The sequence below is a fragment of the Abrus precatorius genome, unplaced genomic scaffold, assembly GCF_003935025.1.
Source record: "Abrus precatorius isolate BTA unplaced genomic scaffold, Abrus_2018 Scaffold9, whole genome shotgun sequence".
NCBI classification, from domain to species: Eukaryota; Viridiplantae; Streptophyta; class Magnoliopsida; order Fabales; family Fabaceae; genus Abrus; species Abrus precatorius.
The window spans coordinates 19,337,994-19,356,081 of record NW_020874439.1 but is presented as its reverse complement, the minus strand read 5'-3'; positions in this window follow the sequence as shown (position 1 = coordinate 19,356,081).

Genomic DNA, 18,088 nt, shown 5'->3' with positions numbered 1-18,088 from the left:
AACTGTGTAAGAAAATGGTTAATAGTATTATACATCCCAGGCTGATTAATTTCAATATTTTTTCCAAATAACAGATAAAAAATTTATTCGAATGTATTGATCAGTGATCACACCAAAGAAAACTATCGTCACTGAAAACTATACAAGGAAACAGTTAATATTATAATATATAATGGGCTTATTAATTTCAATATTTTCTCCAAATAACAGATGTAAAAAAACTAATCGAACAAATTTATGACTTTTAAGTCTTTAAAAAAAATATTTATCATATTATTTTTAATGTTAATTGCTTAAATTGTCAATGAGCCACAAGCCCCACTACTGAAAACACATAGAATAGCTAATTGGAGACTATTTTAACTTTGTCGAGTTTGAATTTAAAAAATATAATCATATTAAAATTTAATAAAAAATTATCGTCTTTAATAATCTTATTTGTCTCAAGCCAAGTTAAACTCTAAAATAGTCTAAATATTGTGAACATATAATTTACTTTTGAAAATTTTAATTTTGAAAATGTCGGTAACTTTCGCTAATTGCCAGACATAATGGAATAATAAATTTAATCTTTTTATTATTAAATGATTATTTTATTTCTTGTTAGATTTTTTATTAATTAATTACTTTTTTTCTTAATTAATATTGAGATCCTGTTTTTATTATCGGGTATTCTTACAAATATAACTGTTAAATTAATTTTTAGATCAGAAAGAGTAAAATTAATGCTTAATTTTTAGTGAAAAATTTAGATTTGACATCCTTAACATTAAGTTTGTCAAAGATTACCGTCTAGTTTCACTGCCACCGATCAACATTGAACAATCTTTACACCTAATTGTGTAAGCTTGGTAGCTCACACATGGTAGCATCTTCAATTAATTTTAGAGTGAATATTTCGTGTAATATAAAAGTGGGAAATTGAGAAAGAACAGATTGCTAGGCTCTGACTCTTTTGTTTTTTTTTATTGAGACTGTTAATATGTGTCTGTCCTTTCTTTTCATGTAAATTAATTAATTAATTAATTAATTCAACGATGAATGATGAGAATCACAAAAGGCTGGACTTGGATTATTTGATTGTCATTAGTAATTGAAAAATGCATGTTCCTAAAGAAGGTTTCATTATATATATTGCCAATTAACACTGTTTAGGTACAATGTGTTAAACATTGTATCCTAATCCCAGGGAAGACTTAGTTGCATAACAATAACATTTTTTCATCTTATTTAGAACACAAGCACCCTTTGCCTTCTTCATTCAGTCTTCCTCAGAGATAAAAACGGTGGCCCAAATCAGTAGCACTGGTTGCTCCTCAGCCTCTGTATCTCTTGCATCAGAGCCCAATTCTCAGCTGAATCCACAGTCAAAGCACTTGCAATTAGTTAACCATGAAAATTGAAAAATTAAATGAATCTGAATAATCCATTTTATTGTACTCAACTCTTAATTACGATTAAGCTTAAGCCTCCAAAATATTTATTACACTTGAAAATACAATAATATTTTTTCAATAAAAATTTATAATAAATAATAATTTTTTATTATTTATTATGCTTTAAAGCCTGAAATTAATATATTATATATAATGCATGTATGTATATATTTATTTACCTTCCTTTTCAGCACTCAGCTTACGAGCAGCGTCGCAATGTGCTCTCATCTTTGCATTCTCTTCAACTAGTTTTTCATGGGAAGCTTCCCAGAAAATGAGTTGAGATCGAATCATTGAAACCTCCTCCTGGTCGAATAGATAATCAGTTGAGTATGAATATACAATGCATGTTAAGAATAGGAGATAAAAACATACTCATATATATATACACACTCACACACTTAAACATGAAGTATGTTAAAAATGACAAGTTAAGCTTGGGTTGAGTTCTAATAAACCAACGCACTTGAAGGCGCTCGATCTGCGTTACGAGCTGTTGCATCTTAGCTACCTTCCGGAGACGATATCTCGCAGCATACATCCTATTAGCTTGCATCCTTCAAAGCAAGTTTATATTAAAATTAGCAATCATAAAAATTAAAATGGTTATTTAATAAATATATAAATTATATGATTCAATGGTTAGCTTGATAATTTTTATTCATTTATAAGAAAATATTAAAGACATAAATTTGTAAGACTTGTATATATAGTATACTTATTTACCGTTTCAATTTAGCCTTTAAGTTGGAGTCTCTGTCATGGGCCAATGCCCCAGCATTGATTGGAGAATTTGGAGGAGCAGGAACCTGATCAGCCCCAAGAAATGTCAGAGAAGGATTTTCATGTGTTTTCAACACATTTCTTGCTTGAAATAAAATTTCACTGCCTTCAGTGACATTGGGTTCATTGGTGCTACTAGTTGGGGCCTTAGGTGGTAAGTGAAGAGCAGCAAATTGCTTGTCATTGATCAGTAAGTTTGTGAAGGTTTGGTTGGCCATAGCCTTGGAAGAAATGCTCCTGTTTTGGTCATAGAAATTTCACTTTAGCACAGTTATCAAACAAATTGAACAACATATCACATACAACTAGAATGCTTATAAAAAAAATGAAAATTAACAGAAAAGAAATTGCAAAATTTTTAAAATGTTAATAAAACTTATTAAATTGAAAGAGGTGCATACCTATGCTAGAGATTAGAGAGAAAGCTAAATGAGAGTTTATATGAGTTCATAAAGCTTGAGTGCCCTTTTATAGAATGGGTTGGTTGCTTAGCTTGGTTACCATGTCAGGGCTTTATCAAATTATAGAAAATATAGGTAAGTATGGCAACAATCTTTTATATAATTTTTTCTACATTACAATAAAAATATATACAAGTTAACCTTGACAATTGATAATTTTTTTTTTAAATATATCTCATCTAAAGTGAGTAATTTACTTTTAAAAAATTACTAGAGAAAAAATTAATAATTAATATTACATATACACATGCATATTAACGGTTGTTAAAATAAGTCAATTCGTCTCACCTGAGTTGTCTCATCACAAATTTAAAACATGTTAAGAAAAAGTGAATCTAATTTAATTTCCTAAGTCTATGAATTAATTTATGGATTGATTCTTTACATAAACAAAAATAAAAAAAAATGATTAATTTTTTATTATTTATTAGTTTTTTATAATTAATTTATACAATTAACTATTTTTCAAAAATCTAATTTTTTTTATCGTTATCTTAACCTAATTCATTTAAATAAATTTTTTATAAATGATGATTTTTTTCTTATAATAATTGGATAATAGATGTTAATTATAAGTCGCAGCGTGAACAAGTAGAAATGTAACAATTCACAATTTACATACCATATCATGTATTGGTTAAAATATAATCTTGTAATTTTCTCTTCCATGGTTGAAATATATTTTTTTTAAAAGGAATAGTTTATCTTAGAAGAGTAAAATCTATTATTTTTTTACTATATAATGAATCATGCAATAATTTTCTTCCATCTCAAAAATTGTCTTATTTTGTTAAAATAGACTAAAATTATACAATAATTTTGTTAATTAGGAGTCAGATCATCTAATTCTTATTTTGATGTTAACAAGCAAATGATTAGATAAATTTACAAAAGTTGATAGCATATACTAAGTGTGAAAAATTTATAAAGCCATCTAACAAAAATTAAAATGTGTATTAGTTTGTCTTAAGTCAAACTATTTAACAAACATTTAAAGAAAAATGATCTAAGTTATTGGAAAAATAACAATTTAATGACAATTATGTAAAAATTATCTAATAATCTCAATATTTTATTTAAAGCTTTAAGTCACACGATTTGACGAACATTTGAAGAAAAATGATCTAAGCCATGGGAAAACGAACAATTTAATGACAATTGTATAAAAATCATCTAATAGTCTCAAGGTTAAGGTTTTGTTAGTATACTTTTATTAGCTCAGGACACAAGTCAATTATAATAAAAACTGTATTTTTTGTGCTTATTATTTGACTACTATAAGGACTTGAGATAGGAAGAAACTTTTAGGATTATACTGTTAAAGTATATCGACAACATTAATATCCTATTAACTTAAAAAGAATTTATTCATACATATCTAAATTCAAAGTTTATCTCCATTAAATGAATTGAGAGATTTTTACATCAATATTGAGAAATGTTTACTTTAATATTGCTCAAACATTGATTTTTACTATTTCTCTATGATTATGTTTACTATTTCATTATTTAGGTAATGAATAAAATAAACTATAATATTTCTATTTCATTGTCACTCTTATTATTATTATTATTTAAGATGAATTTTGTATTATAATATTTTTTATTTTTATTGTGGGGAGTAGTGACAATGCAACATGATAAAATTGGACTAAATCATAAAGAAAAGTTACAGAAAAGAACAAAGAATCAGTGAAATTGGTATAACAGCAAAATCAACACATCCTTACCAATCTCAACACGCCGTGTGTCCTTAATGTAATACTTTGTTAAGGGCGTGCTTAATCTAAGCATGTTTGTGTTCACTTCGCAATAACCTTTATAAAGGTCATGCTCAAATTTTACACAACCAGACTCACCTCTAAGCATAGCCCATGGTCAAATTAAGCATAACCTATGCTCAACTTTGAACACAAATCATGCTCGCTCAACTCTAAACACAATTGTGTGTATGTATGTGTGTGTGAAATTCTTCCACCTCTGACATCAACATCATTTCATTCTCCATTTTGAGCATCACCTCAATAGGATCTTAAAAAGGCATCATTATCTGCTTTAGTCCAAGTCTATGATCTAACTGAGTTCTTTACCTTTCATCCAAATTCAGAAGCTGATTGATCTCTTTATTTTCCTGTCATATTTTTAATGTTAAAATTCAGAGTGTGACTGTCCTTTTATTTTCTTTTACAATCCAGAATATAATCGACCTTTTTTATTTTTCTATCCTTTTTTTTACCTTTTTTGTCTAAGTCTCTTTATGTTTTTGTCAAAGCCTAAACTTGACAGCATCTTTCATTTTTCTCAAAGTCCAGCACTTGACTGACACATTTTCACTTTTCTGTCAAAGTTTAGAATCTGGCTGACACCTTTCTCTTCTTTGTCAAAGCCCAGAACCTACCTAGCACATTTTACTTTTTTGTCAAAGTCTAGAACCAAACTGACACATTTTATTTTTTTGTCAAAGCCCATCACCTGACTGACACCTTTTACTTCTTTTTCATAGTCTAGAACGTGACTGACATCTTTTACATTTATGTCAAAGTCTAGAACCTGACTGACACTTTTCACCTTTTATCCTATTGTTTAAGCTCAGTATCTACCTGGGTGTAACATCCTTATTTTTTATTTAAAACAATAATAGTAAAATTTGAAATTAAATGGAAAATGAATTAAATTTTTAGTTACCGGTCAAATATAACAATAAAATTATCATATACTCCATTCATTTTGATCAATTGTACAAAACTTTGAATAACAAGTCAATAATGATTAAACAGACTCTGAAGAAGAAGCATTAAAATACATGAACATACATTATTCTCATAATATACGTAATGTTAACATTTACAAGTATTCAGTAAAATACAATAAAATACATTAGGACTTCATTTACAATATTTACAAAATATAAAACATAATAAGTCCTAGTGGCAGTCTATCCGTCACATAACCAAAGAGACACTAGTCATCCCCATGCCATCCTTCTATCGTCACTATATCGTTGGAGTCGAGTTCGTCATCCAATCCGAGATATACATCACCAAGGTTTGCAGTAACCTAGGTACCAGTAATTCTCTCAAATGTCCAATAAGATGGTCTCCTAAGATAATCGTGGTCGTGATACGTGAACAGATACGTCAAAGTTGCTGGAATTCTCATGATACCAGGAAAGATATATACACATAAAGTATGATGGATTCTACTTACAAGGAAATCAAAAGGGATACTAAAAGCTAATTCCATTTCAATCATAATAATATCACTAGGTACATCACTTTCATATACAATAATCCTAAAGAAATAAAGTTGTTGGTATTCATTAAAAACATAATTTAACCTATTAGTTACAGAACTATTTACTAATCTAATCCTCTCGGTGGATATTGTCATCTTGAGTTCCTAAAATGGTTATGTAAGGATGAGTCTCTATTTTTATTACTAAGTATATAATCACAAATAATTCAATAATACAGATAAAGCAATCATACAAGCATCATATTATAAAATCATTATTCATCTAATTTATTCAATTTAAGTCTAATGATACTAACATTTTCATTTCTCAATTTCACTGCTTCTGGTATCCCTTGAGGTATTCCTTAGCATAAATAGTCGCTGGATAGCCGCAGCTACACAGATACAACGTGTGCCAACTCGGCCCCTTTTAGTAAAAGTATGGTCAGGAGTTTAGTCAGGAAACAAGTGTGAGGCCTGTGGTGCTCCTACTCTCATTTGTCTTGCACAATTCAAGAGGAGCATCCACCACCCTCATTTCTCCAACACTTTCCATGTTTCTTTCTTATCTTTCTATATTTTTCCTTAGTTCATTATCATATCGTATATTACTCAATCATTGTCAAGTGTTAGTTCTCTCGGACTCAGTCCACTATATACATACATATATTTAAAATGAAATCACACTCATCATCATAAAACATGCTTCACACATAGCAAGTCATATTCCAAATATATCAAGAACATGTTATCACCCATCACATATTCAAATCAACACAACATTTCTTAATAATAAGATAGAGCTCTTCTTACCTTAGAAAACTAGTTTCGATGGTGAGAAAGTAAGAGAAGGTTGGTTGGTTTACAGACCAAGGTAGTTCTACACCTTAAAGAAAAGAGATTCTTTGAGAAAAGAGAAAATAGAGAAGATAGAAGTAAAAATGAGAAGTTCGAGCTCTAAGATACTCACCGACTATTTCGTAGAGTTGAAGTTTGAGCTCATATTCGGTGAAATATTGGAGTTTCTAAGGCTTTTATCTGTGATAGAGAAGAGGGAGTTCAGAGAAACAAGAGAAGTATGTGAGTTGAAGAAATGAAATGAATTTCTATGCTGAAAATCTCTTGAATACCCCTCAGCTCCGCGAGATTTCGCTTGAGCGACAAACGTCTCGCTTGAGCGACGACATCTCGCTTGAGTGAGATATGTAGACAATGGTTTTCCCAACATTTTTCTGGTATGCTCGCTTGAGCGAGTTCCATCTTGCTTGAGCAAGATGGCGACCAGAGAAGGCGAAATTTCCCTGTGAGTCCTCGTCTGGACGACGCAGCTCACCTGGGCGAGATCTCCATGTTGCCTGAGCGAGGTGACGGTTGGAAAAATTCTATCTTATCTCGCTTGAGCGAGAATTATCTCACCTGAGCAAGATTGCTCTGGAACAAGATATTTTTGGGTACTTAATCTCGGTTGAGCGAGATTCCTCTCGCTTGAGCGAGATTCGCTGCATCAACCTCTTGTAAAAATCTTCTCAATTTACTCCTAACACATTTTAATGCATTTAATATCAAACAAAACATAATTTTCTGAATAATGAAAACAAGGTGTTACACTGGCAACCTTTGTTTTTAGTTAAAAGTCAATGTCGCTTCACAATTTTGTTTAACACAAACCATCATAAATTACAACTTTCTCTAATAGTTGAGTGTTTACTATATTTGTCTTTGTATTCATTGTGCACCTTGTCAGACAAAAATTGATTAACTTCTTTACTCAGTTCTCACAACTCTAACTTCAAAATATCTCTAATTGATATGAATTGAGTAAAGAGGGTCAACTGTGAATACTAATTTTTTTTGCCTTCCAGAGATTGCCTCCAAATTTTTAAAAAACTAGAAAATAAAATAAAATCATTTTATAGAAAAATGAAATTTTTTTGAAAAAAATAATTTTGCTTCCCAGGAACAAAAGCTTGCGCTACACAGGTTTATACCCTAATATCAAAAACCAGTTCTGAGCATGAAAAAGGAAAAACTCTGAACGTTTGGCATTTTGTAAAAACCCTAAATGTACCCAATATAAAATCAGAAGTAAGAAATCTGGAAGGGGGGTAGTTCTATTTCGGGGGAAGAAAGCAAAAATTTTTTAAAGAAAAGAGAACAAGTTTTCAGGGGAGCAGAAAAAATCAAGAGAGCATTTTTTTTAGAGATCTGAGAGAAGAAGGGAATATAACAAACTTTTTCTGAAAATATACCAAGAAGAACAAAGGGATAGAGGAAGAAATTTAACCAAAGAGAAAGGAAAAATATACCGTTCCAGCCACTTCATCTCCACTATTGCTTGGATCTCACAAACTCTTTAATCTCTTAAGGTATGGATGTTGCTCACAATCTCACTTTCTCTAGACTATGTTTTAAACTTTCCTTTGCAAAAATAAACTATATGAAATAAAAGATGGATGATGTAGAGATAAAGAGTCATGAACTTTCAACTAAGTTTTAGTTTTTTTTATTATTATTATTATTGTAATGGCCCGAGCTACATTGAGCTTTGAACGATTCCCCTGCACTGCACCACTAGGCAGCAAATGTGAACATGTTATATACCTGCACACGAAAACAAATAATCAGATCATGTACTTTTCTTTTGTTTAGTATTACTGTTGCCTACATTTTTAAAACAATATCTAATAAAAGATTGGAGAGTACAAAGATCTAATCAATGAAAAGTTGAGAGAATTAAAAAAAATTCAATCAATGTGCTGGTGATTTGTTTTACGTTGCTTTACTTTTTACTATTATTTTTACGTATTTTATTTCTGTATTTGTTATTTATTTATTTATTTGCATTATTATCTTTTAATCTCTTTTTTTAATAATATGATTCTATGTTAGTATGTTTTAAATTGAGGTATTTTATTTTACTTCTTCTTTCTCTTTCTTAATCTTATTTATTAATTTTGTTAGCAATAAAATTAGAATAATAATAAATGATAATTACAATTGAATTAATCCTTATATTTATGTGTGTGTTTTCATTATTATTTCATTGTTTTGTTGTTTGAATCTTAATCGTTCGTCTATTATTATTATTATTATTATTGTATTGTATAATTTCAAACATTTAATGATAAATAAATTACATTTTAATTTAATATTAAATAAATAAATAATACAATATTTGAGTCTATTTATAACATTAATGTGTAGTTTATTTATCGTTGTGTGTTATAAATTGATAAAGTCTACGTGCACCTACGTTATTGAGGCTTCAGGCAATATTAATTTATTATATGTTATCTTTAATTAATTAAAAAAATTATCCTAATAATTAATCAAAACGTATTTCTTATAATCACTATTTTACTAATCAATCAATAAAAATTATTTTATTAACACAATAATTTATAATGCTAATGTATAACAACTCTACCTTTACATGTTATAAATTATTAGAACCTATGTGTACCAATGTTACCTTAGGTTCTATACAACGTAAATTTATCAAACAAAGTTTTAATTTTTTATTAAATATTTTTTAATCAATTCAAATATATTTATTCATTTCATTAAATAGAATTATTTTCATATTTTAAATTTTCTTAAATCATACTTCTAATTTAATAAATTAAACAACCAACCTTTTTTTTCATTTTATTATCCAATTTTTTTTAATATCGATGTGCAATTTACATTGCATTCGATAGTCCAATAAATTATAAGAGATTTATATATATCTTACGCTGTCTTAAATTTTTTTCAACATTAATCATAGTAAAAATTAAAATTCAAATACTTCATTTACAAATAAAATATTTTAATTATTTACAATATAGTTGTGTGATCTCCCTTCACCATTTGTATTGTTTCTTATAGGGTACATGTATAACCGCGTTATCTTGTATCCTAAACATTATAATTTATAGAAATAATTTTAATTTCAAAATTATTTTTTTTATTAAACTTAATTTTAATCAACCAACTTTATAATGTTTATAGATAGAACTATGTGGCTTTGAGTTCTTCATTGCACTCGAGGATACGTAGGAGTAGGAATCAAATCCATCAAGTCAAAATAATTTTTTTTTTAATTTAACATTTCAATAAATAATTTTTCTTCTTCTAAAATAAAAATAATTAATGTTTAGGGATTAAATAAATATTTTTTAAAATTAAAATAAATTTGCATAATTAATTTTAGGTAACCATTTTTAAATGGACGTTGTAGGGTGCTAATACCTTCCTTACACGAAAATGACACTCAAACTCATTTTTAGTTTCAAAGATCATATTATTTTAAAATTTTTCTAAGATTTTCTTAAAATAAACTTTGGTGGCAATTAAACACGTTTTTTGCCGTACCATTGCGATCGTCTGATTACGATAGTTCACCAATGAAATCTGATTATGAAGTCTTGTTGGTGATATGTTTTTGCAGAGCATGAACAAGGAGCCAAGGTGCGAAAATTATCAAGTTCTTCCCATAAAGATTTAAGATTAGTGTAATAATCAATAATAGAAAGAGCACCTTGTTTAAGGGAATAAATCTCCCCTTGTAACTCAGCAACACGGAACAAGTCTCCCTAGGAAAATCGTTCCTTGAGATCAACCCAGATATCAACAGCATGTTCGAAGAAAATGACACTCTGGACTATAGAAGTAGAAAGAGAATTGAGAAGCCATGACATTAAAAGGGTGTTGCAACATTCCCAAGAGGGGTAGAGAGGATTTGTGTTGTGAGGGTTTGGATTGTTCTTGAAAATGAGGGCCATTCTAAATGAACGAGACCAAGATTGAAAATTGTTTGCATATAGAGGAGGTTGAACAATAATAGAGGTAGGACTTTCACTAGGATGGATGTAATTGGAGGAGTAGTATGATTGTCTTCCTCTCCAGAAGAACCAGTGTTGGCCGTTGCCATTGATGCACAAAAATAGCCCCTTTAAATTAAGGCTCATGATACCATAATAGAAAATAAGAAAGAGAAAGTAAACACAATATCTATGAATTTTTGTATATACCTTACCTCAATGATTATAATATTTATAGTTTGTATAATATAAAAAAAAAAAGGACCTAAAATCTAGAAAAGATAAGAAAGAATTAAGACATATTCTATTGTATTATTGACAACTACACCTTCTTGAATTATTATTAAAACTAAATAAAGAAAAAAGTAAAATAGGAGAACAATGTATATGGTGGTTATTGCTGTTATGTTATATTTAATCTTGAATCATATGTTTCCTTTGTTTAAATTTTACTCATACTTTTATAAATTTTAATAATTTTTATTTTTAAGATAATGATTTAAAAAGATTTTAGTGAATATTTAATTTAACATTTTTATTTTATATTAAATTAGATTTGATTTTTGTAACGTGGTTTAAAAGTACAAAAAATTTTAGTAAATAATAAATTTTATTAAAAAAATATAATATTTAATATTATCAATGCATTAAATTGTGATGTTTTTAATTTTATTAAATATAAATTTAACAAGTTTCTCTTATAAATTTATTGAACCAAACAGATTAAAAATGAATCAAATTTACTCAAATATAAATTCAAAATAAAATAATAAATTGGATTGAACAATTCTTTTTTGAAAACAAATCTAGTGAAATCCTTTTGCATCGCTGTACAAAAGCAACTCACGTTTCCTATTGATAAACCACACAAATGATCCCAACTTTTCTTGCTTCTCTACTTGATTCACACACAGTACCCAAATCATAAACCCAGCAATTCAGCAAAAGTTGTAAATGGACACCAATGATAAGCTAGCCAATCAACATATTTAAAAACGCTTGAGATTAAAGAAATAATCACTTATAAAACTAACAAAATAAGTAATTATTTCTTTAAAATAAGCTAAATCTCGCATTTGTACCCTTCATTCTGTTTGAGGTAGCTACGAACTCGCCTCAAGTACATAACCATAGCAAGAACCAAGAGAAAGAAGCTGAAAAGCAAGACAAGAACCAGCAACAAGATCTCACCGTGACGAGCGAATTTTGGGTCGCTTGAGAAGTGTAGCTCACCATTTTCAGGATCACTAGGTACAATAGAGGGTGAGAGGGGTAATGACTCAGTGGCCATATGAAATGAAGCCTTTGAGATATTTAATTTTCTGGCATATGTTAAAAGTGTTAATTTTTCGCTAGTTATAAGGAGTGTGAGGCACCAAAGTGGTGATAAACATGGCATCAATCGAAGGGTCTTCAATCTTATTACTTAGCTTCTCGTGGCTGTATTATTGAAACTGACGAGGGAAAGAGGGGCTTAGAATGTGACGACACAAAATGTTGGAAGAAGCCAAAAATCAAGGAAAATATGGTTCAAAAGTGTCGTGCGTGTGTCCTTGTGTTGGTGGAGATAAGCATCTTTGGCAATGATACATGTCCGATTGGTAACGGGTCGTGTCGTGTCAGATATTTTTAAGGTATTTTTGCAATCATTAATTAAAAATTCCTCAATGGTTGGATGTCTCGCAAGTTGGTCCCATGCATTACGCTTACAGGACGCGTCACATGGTGAGTTGAATTGGTCGGCCCAAAATTATCTTCATCGTTCAGATGAGGTTAAAATACACTTGCCTAATTCGTCGCACATATCAAATTTACAGCTTCTCTAATGTGGTTTTTTTAAATGAGTGCTAAGATATATGATAAAAAATTAATAGGTAAAATATTTCTTTAAAATTATAATATTTTACATTATTAATATATTATATTTTATCATACTTTTTAATTTTTGATAAAATGTTTTATATATAAATTTCTATTATATGTTATTAAGCACACGTTAAAAAAAATCTTTCTTTTAGCAACTTTTTCTTTTTTTTAATTATAAATTTAAAATTTACCTTAGTTCATCGCGAAATTGAAATGAATATTTGCAGTATAACTATAACAAATTCAAATTTTGATTTCTTATTTTTTATCTTTTCAGGAGGACTCATATTTCTTATTTTATAACACTTGTGTTTTGACAAATTTTATATGAAAAATAAGTTACTATTTCTTTCTTTTTGTTAATTTTAAATCCAATTTTGTTTACTTTCCTTGTTTTTTTTAATTAATTTTCAACGTATATTTTATCAATATTAAATATAACGAAGTATTTACAAAAGACATCAGCTAAAAATTCTAAATTAATTTTAGTTTAAAATTAATGTCCAAATCTTATATTTTATCAAATAAATAACATGCTACTTTATTAATTATAGTAGTCGGTGAAGGTGACAACAACACAAAGAATGATAATATAATAAGAATAATAAAGAGATTAACCAAGTTAAAATTAGATTTAATATTTTTATATAATTTCTACTAAATAAAATGAAACTGAGTATTAAATTATTAATAAAAATGTTGCGATTTCATAATTAATACTAATAGTAACAATTAATATATATTAATTTTAAATTAATAAAATTATACATTAATATAATATATCATATTATTATATAAATTTTTAATATTTATAGTAAAATTTATTTTTTTTACAAATAAAGACGATATCAATAAAGATAATTTTAATGTTTATATCGTAAATTTGTGTATTATATTTTTTCTTTAACAGTGAAAGAGAACGCAATGAAACACGTTCTTTTTAATACCACCGACAAAAGCGTTGAAGATTGTTTACCGATTAATTTTAAATTTATTAAATTAAAATTTTAATTAATAAATATTAATAGAAACATCGAAATGATATATATATATATATATATATATATATATATCTTCTTTATTAGTATTTTTTATTATAAATAAAAATAAGTCATTGGACAGATATTTATAATTTAATTTTTTTAAAATTTAGCTCAATTTAATATATTTAAGTATTTTACGTTAACGAAGTGTTTTACGTTATTATTATTTGATTTATCTTCTATATATAACGCTGATTTGCGTATGCATTGTCTTGTATATATAACTCTTTTACTACTTGTTTCTTTTTTTTTTTAAGTTAATAAAATATTTTTAAAATAAAAACAATAAAATAATTTATTTATTTGAAAGTCTTAATATAAAATAAGTTATAAAAGGACTAATAAATTAATGTAAAACTTTTAATTGACTAATTGTAACGCTTCTAATATGTGCTGTGATTTTTAACTCGACCTGTAATATTACCAAGAGTGATAATTACTATTATTAAGAGGTGTGATTCATCTTTTGTAGAAGGAGGAGGATGAAGGATGTTGAGTTCTTCATCCATGAGGATGATGTGATTGAAAGAATTAGAAAGTTAAGAAAAAAATTACATTGATACTCTAATATAAAATTAATTAATGAGCTTTCAGTTGTAGTTAAAAGCTAATAATATCTTTATTTTATTAAATGTAAAGTTTAAAATTAGATTATGAAATTTTAAGATATATTAAGGAGACCTTAATTTCACATCACTTAAACTCTCATGAATGGCATATGTTTTTAAAATTTGAGGTACAGGAATGGACATCAAATTAGTTGATGAGGTTTTGATATTAGGGTTACTAAATACTCTTCATAAATTTTGGGATACATTTCGAGTTCTAATACAAATTTAATCTTTAAAAATTTTTTGTTGCAAATGGTAAAGAGCAGTGGTAGAGGAGATGAGAAAGGAAGCCACAAGATTTTTTTATTTTTTATCTAAATTGAAAATAAGGAGGGGAATTTTAGAAAAAGAGTAAGGATAATGAAGAAGGAACAGAATCATTTCTTGTGCAAGAACAAAATTGCATATCACGTTGAAATGACACATGAATGCAAACATAAAAGCAACAAATAGCCTGTTATGTTTTATTTTTATTTTGTTTTTTTGCAATGATCACAATTTAGAGCGGGACTTGAGTGCAAAGATTAGCCATTCCTTAACTTTAGTACGGTTAAACAAATAATTTATAAATACTTATAACTTTATTAAGTTTTAATTAAGTTTGTGTTGTTCAAAATAATTTAATTAAATTTTTATAATTTTGTAATTATGTCTTTAAAAACTCATACCATTAAATTTCATTTAAATATTACATATATTTTGTAGGTGACAATTTCTTACGTTTGTTCTTCTATCTCTCTCTTTTAAAACTTAAGTTAATTTGTGAGTTGCCTATTAATTTATTAAAATTTTCAATATCTTTTACTTATGAAATAATATAAAATTTAAGAGAGAAATATTGTGTCTTCAGCGAATTATTAGAGAGCCAATAATACGGTGAGGCAAAATTTACTGAAAAAATAACTTTAATCTTTATTGTGTTATAATTATAAAATATAAAAATTATTTAATTATTTAATATTTTATAAATTAAGTGAATTAGTTCTACTAAAAGTTTTATGAATGATGGTAAGAAGAACCATAAACATACAAGGTATGAGTATAACATGTGTCGGTTGGGCCAAACTTGGGATATTGTCAAAACTAGGAAATAAATTTATTTATTTATTTTTGCTGTAAGAGATAAAGTGATTATTAAAATGTCGTGTGCAGGGTATAATGTAATTAAGAGTTAATTTTAAAAAATTATTGTATAAGAGATTTATATTATAAATTTGATTATAAAATTTATCGATGCAAATTGAAAAGAAATTATTTTAATAAGTTGGAAAAATATTACTAAAATAAATTTAAAAATATTTCTATAAGTTTCTTGTAAGTTCTTTCGAATACTGTCTAAATTATATTGAATATAAAATTAAATATAAATAATTTTGTTTTTGCTTAAATTCGGAAAGGATACATGTACATGTTTCTTATATCAATTTTAAAATAAAATATGAAAAAGATATTACTTCAACTTTTGAACAGACAAAAAAAATGAAAGAGAGATTCATCAATATAATATATGAAATTTATCCATAAAACATAATAAAAAAAAAACTTGTAACAAACGAACCTGTAATGGTAATAATTTTTAAGGACTTAGTAAAGATTTAATTAAAAGCTATTAAAAACTACAAGAACCGAATTAAAAATCTAATGATAATTTAAAATGCTTACACATTAATTCAACCTTTTAGTAATTAAAAAAGAATACTTTATTTTTTATAATATGTGTTATATAAATAATTATAGTTTTTCTGGTGGAAAATGTTAAGAAAAGTGGTGGTCCTTTTCTGATTCGTATTAATTGTTTCCTTCGGAATGAAACAAAGGGAAGGGAAGGAAAAAAGGGAAAATGAGATTAGTGGTGATAATTGGTGCAGAACCATTATTTGTGACGAGGAATAGAACCTACGGGAATCCTAAGTTACATTTGCACCATAACCATGACATGAATTCATGATCAAGAACCAAGGGTTCACCAGAGATAACAAAAGTTAATGAATAAAGAGATTTTTCTTTTAAAATAATATTCAAAGAGTTGTTTGAAGAAACATATTTTGAATTTTAAAAAACAGATTTTGAAAGGAAGGAGAGAGGATGATACATTTTTTTATTTTTAAAAATATATATATCAAAATTAAAGAGATTTTGTAAATTTTTTAATCTTTAAATTTTTAAAAATTATTAATTTTGATCATACTTCACAAAAAATGACACAGGATGAAAAAATTATACATAATAATATTTAAATTAGTCACATCATTATTTATATTTTGTTTGGCATTTAATTTTAAATAAGGAGAATGTTTGTTTGATTGTAGCTTTATTTAGGATTTATTTTTAAATATGAATGAGAATTTTTATAAATTCTTTGAAATTCTTTGTAAATATGTTACGTTGTTTTGAAATTGAAATTTTTTTCATTAATTCTCCTTTCATTTTCTTTTTTTATTTTTTAAACCTTTTCTTTAAATACTCAAATAAAGCCTTACCAGTAATTATAAACTAAAATCAATAAATTTAAAAAAAATATTGAAACTAAAATAAATAAAAAATTATAAAGACTAAAATTAAAATTTTAATATATTTTAATGTCGAGGTGGTTAATGACGATAAAAACAAAAACTAATCAAATATAATTTAAATTAGTTGGGTGGGTATAAGCGAGTCTCAATTACTTGATTAAAAAAATATTACTTATCCTGGTGCCCTATGTTTTAAGAGTATCAAATGTCCCTACTATATATGGCGTAATATCATTATTTTAATTAAATTATAATTTATTTTTATTATATTTTTTATTGTAAAAAAATCCTTTAATATTTTTCTTATTACAAAAAAGTCCTTAAAAAAATAACAAAGAATTTAGCGGTTCTATTACAACAAAGGGCATGGATTTGGGAGAAATCACTCAAAAAGTCAAGGATAAGGCAAAAGGGGATAAAAATTTTATAAGGTCAAATGAAGGTAATATCAATTTTTATATTTTGTTTTAAATAAGTAACATGTGAATCTATATCACTCAATTTTTTTTTTCTTTTTTATCCTTTGAAACAAATAAAAACTATCTGAATCTACATGTTCAATCAATAATTCTTTTAACAAATTCATATCTCATATCCAAACTATACAACTATATGAAGATCTTCACAAGAGTTTGTGAATCAAACACTAAACCTTACAACAGGACCATGGTGATACCTATGAATGTAACTACATTGTGTGGATAGCTTCAAATGGCTTAGGGAACATAATGGTGCGCATAGTTTCAACATTCCTCTATGCAATCATAACAAATCGAGTTCTACTTGTGCAATTTAAGGATGATATGGTTGGTTTATTTTGTAAACTATTTTTCAATTTATCACAGGTATTACCCAAAGACTTTCGTTTTAGTAACAACAAAGAACATGTTGGAACATATGAAGCATGTTAAAGGGAAAAAAAATAAAATTCAAAAGAGATTTTACCATCTGCTCTAAGTTTGAAGATGTGACAAGACATACTTGTGAAGATCATAAAAGGTTGAAAGGTTTTTTTCATGTGATGATATCCAACGTCTTCTACAAAAAGTTTCTCTCTCACTACTAAAAAGTCTGTTTATACAGACAGATTTATAAATGGATTTTTAGAGCATTATAGACAGTTTTTTTCATTACAGACGGACATAAATCGTCTGTAATATCTTCGTTGGTAAAGAATTATAGATGGATTTTCAAATCCGTCTGTAAGTTACAGACGAAAAAATCCGTCTGTAATCCATCGGTGATATATTTTACTATTATTGATATTTTTTTGTTTATATAGATAGTTATTTCCTGTTGTTCTTGATTATCACAATTTATAAACAAAATAGAAACT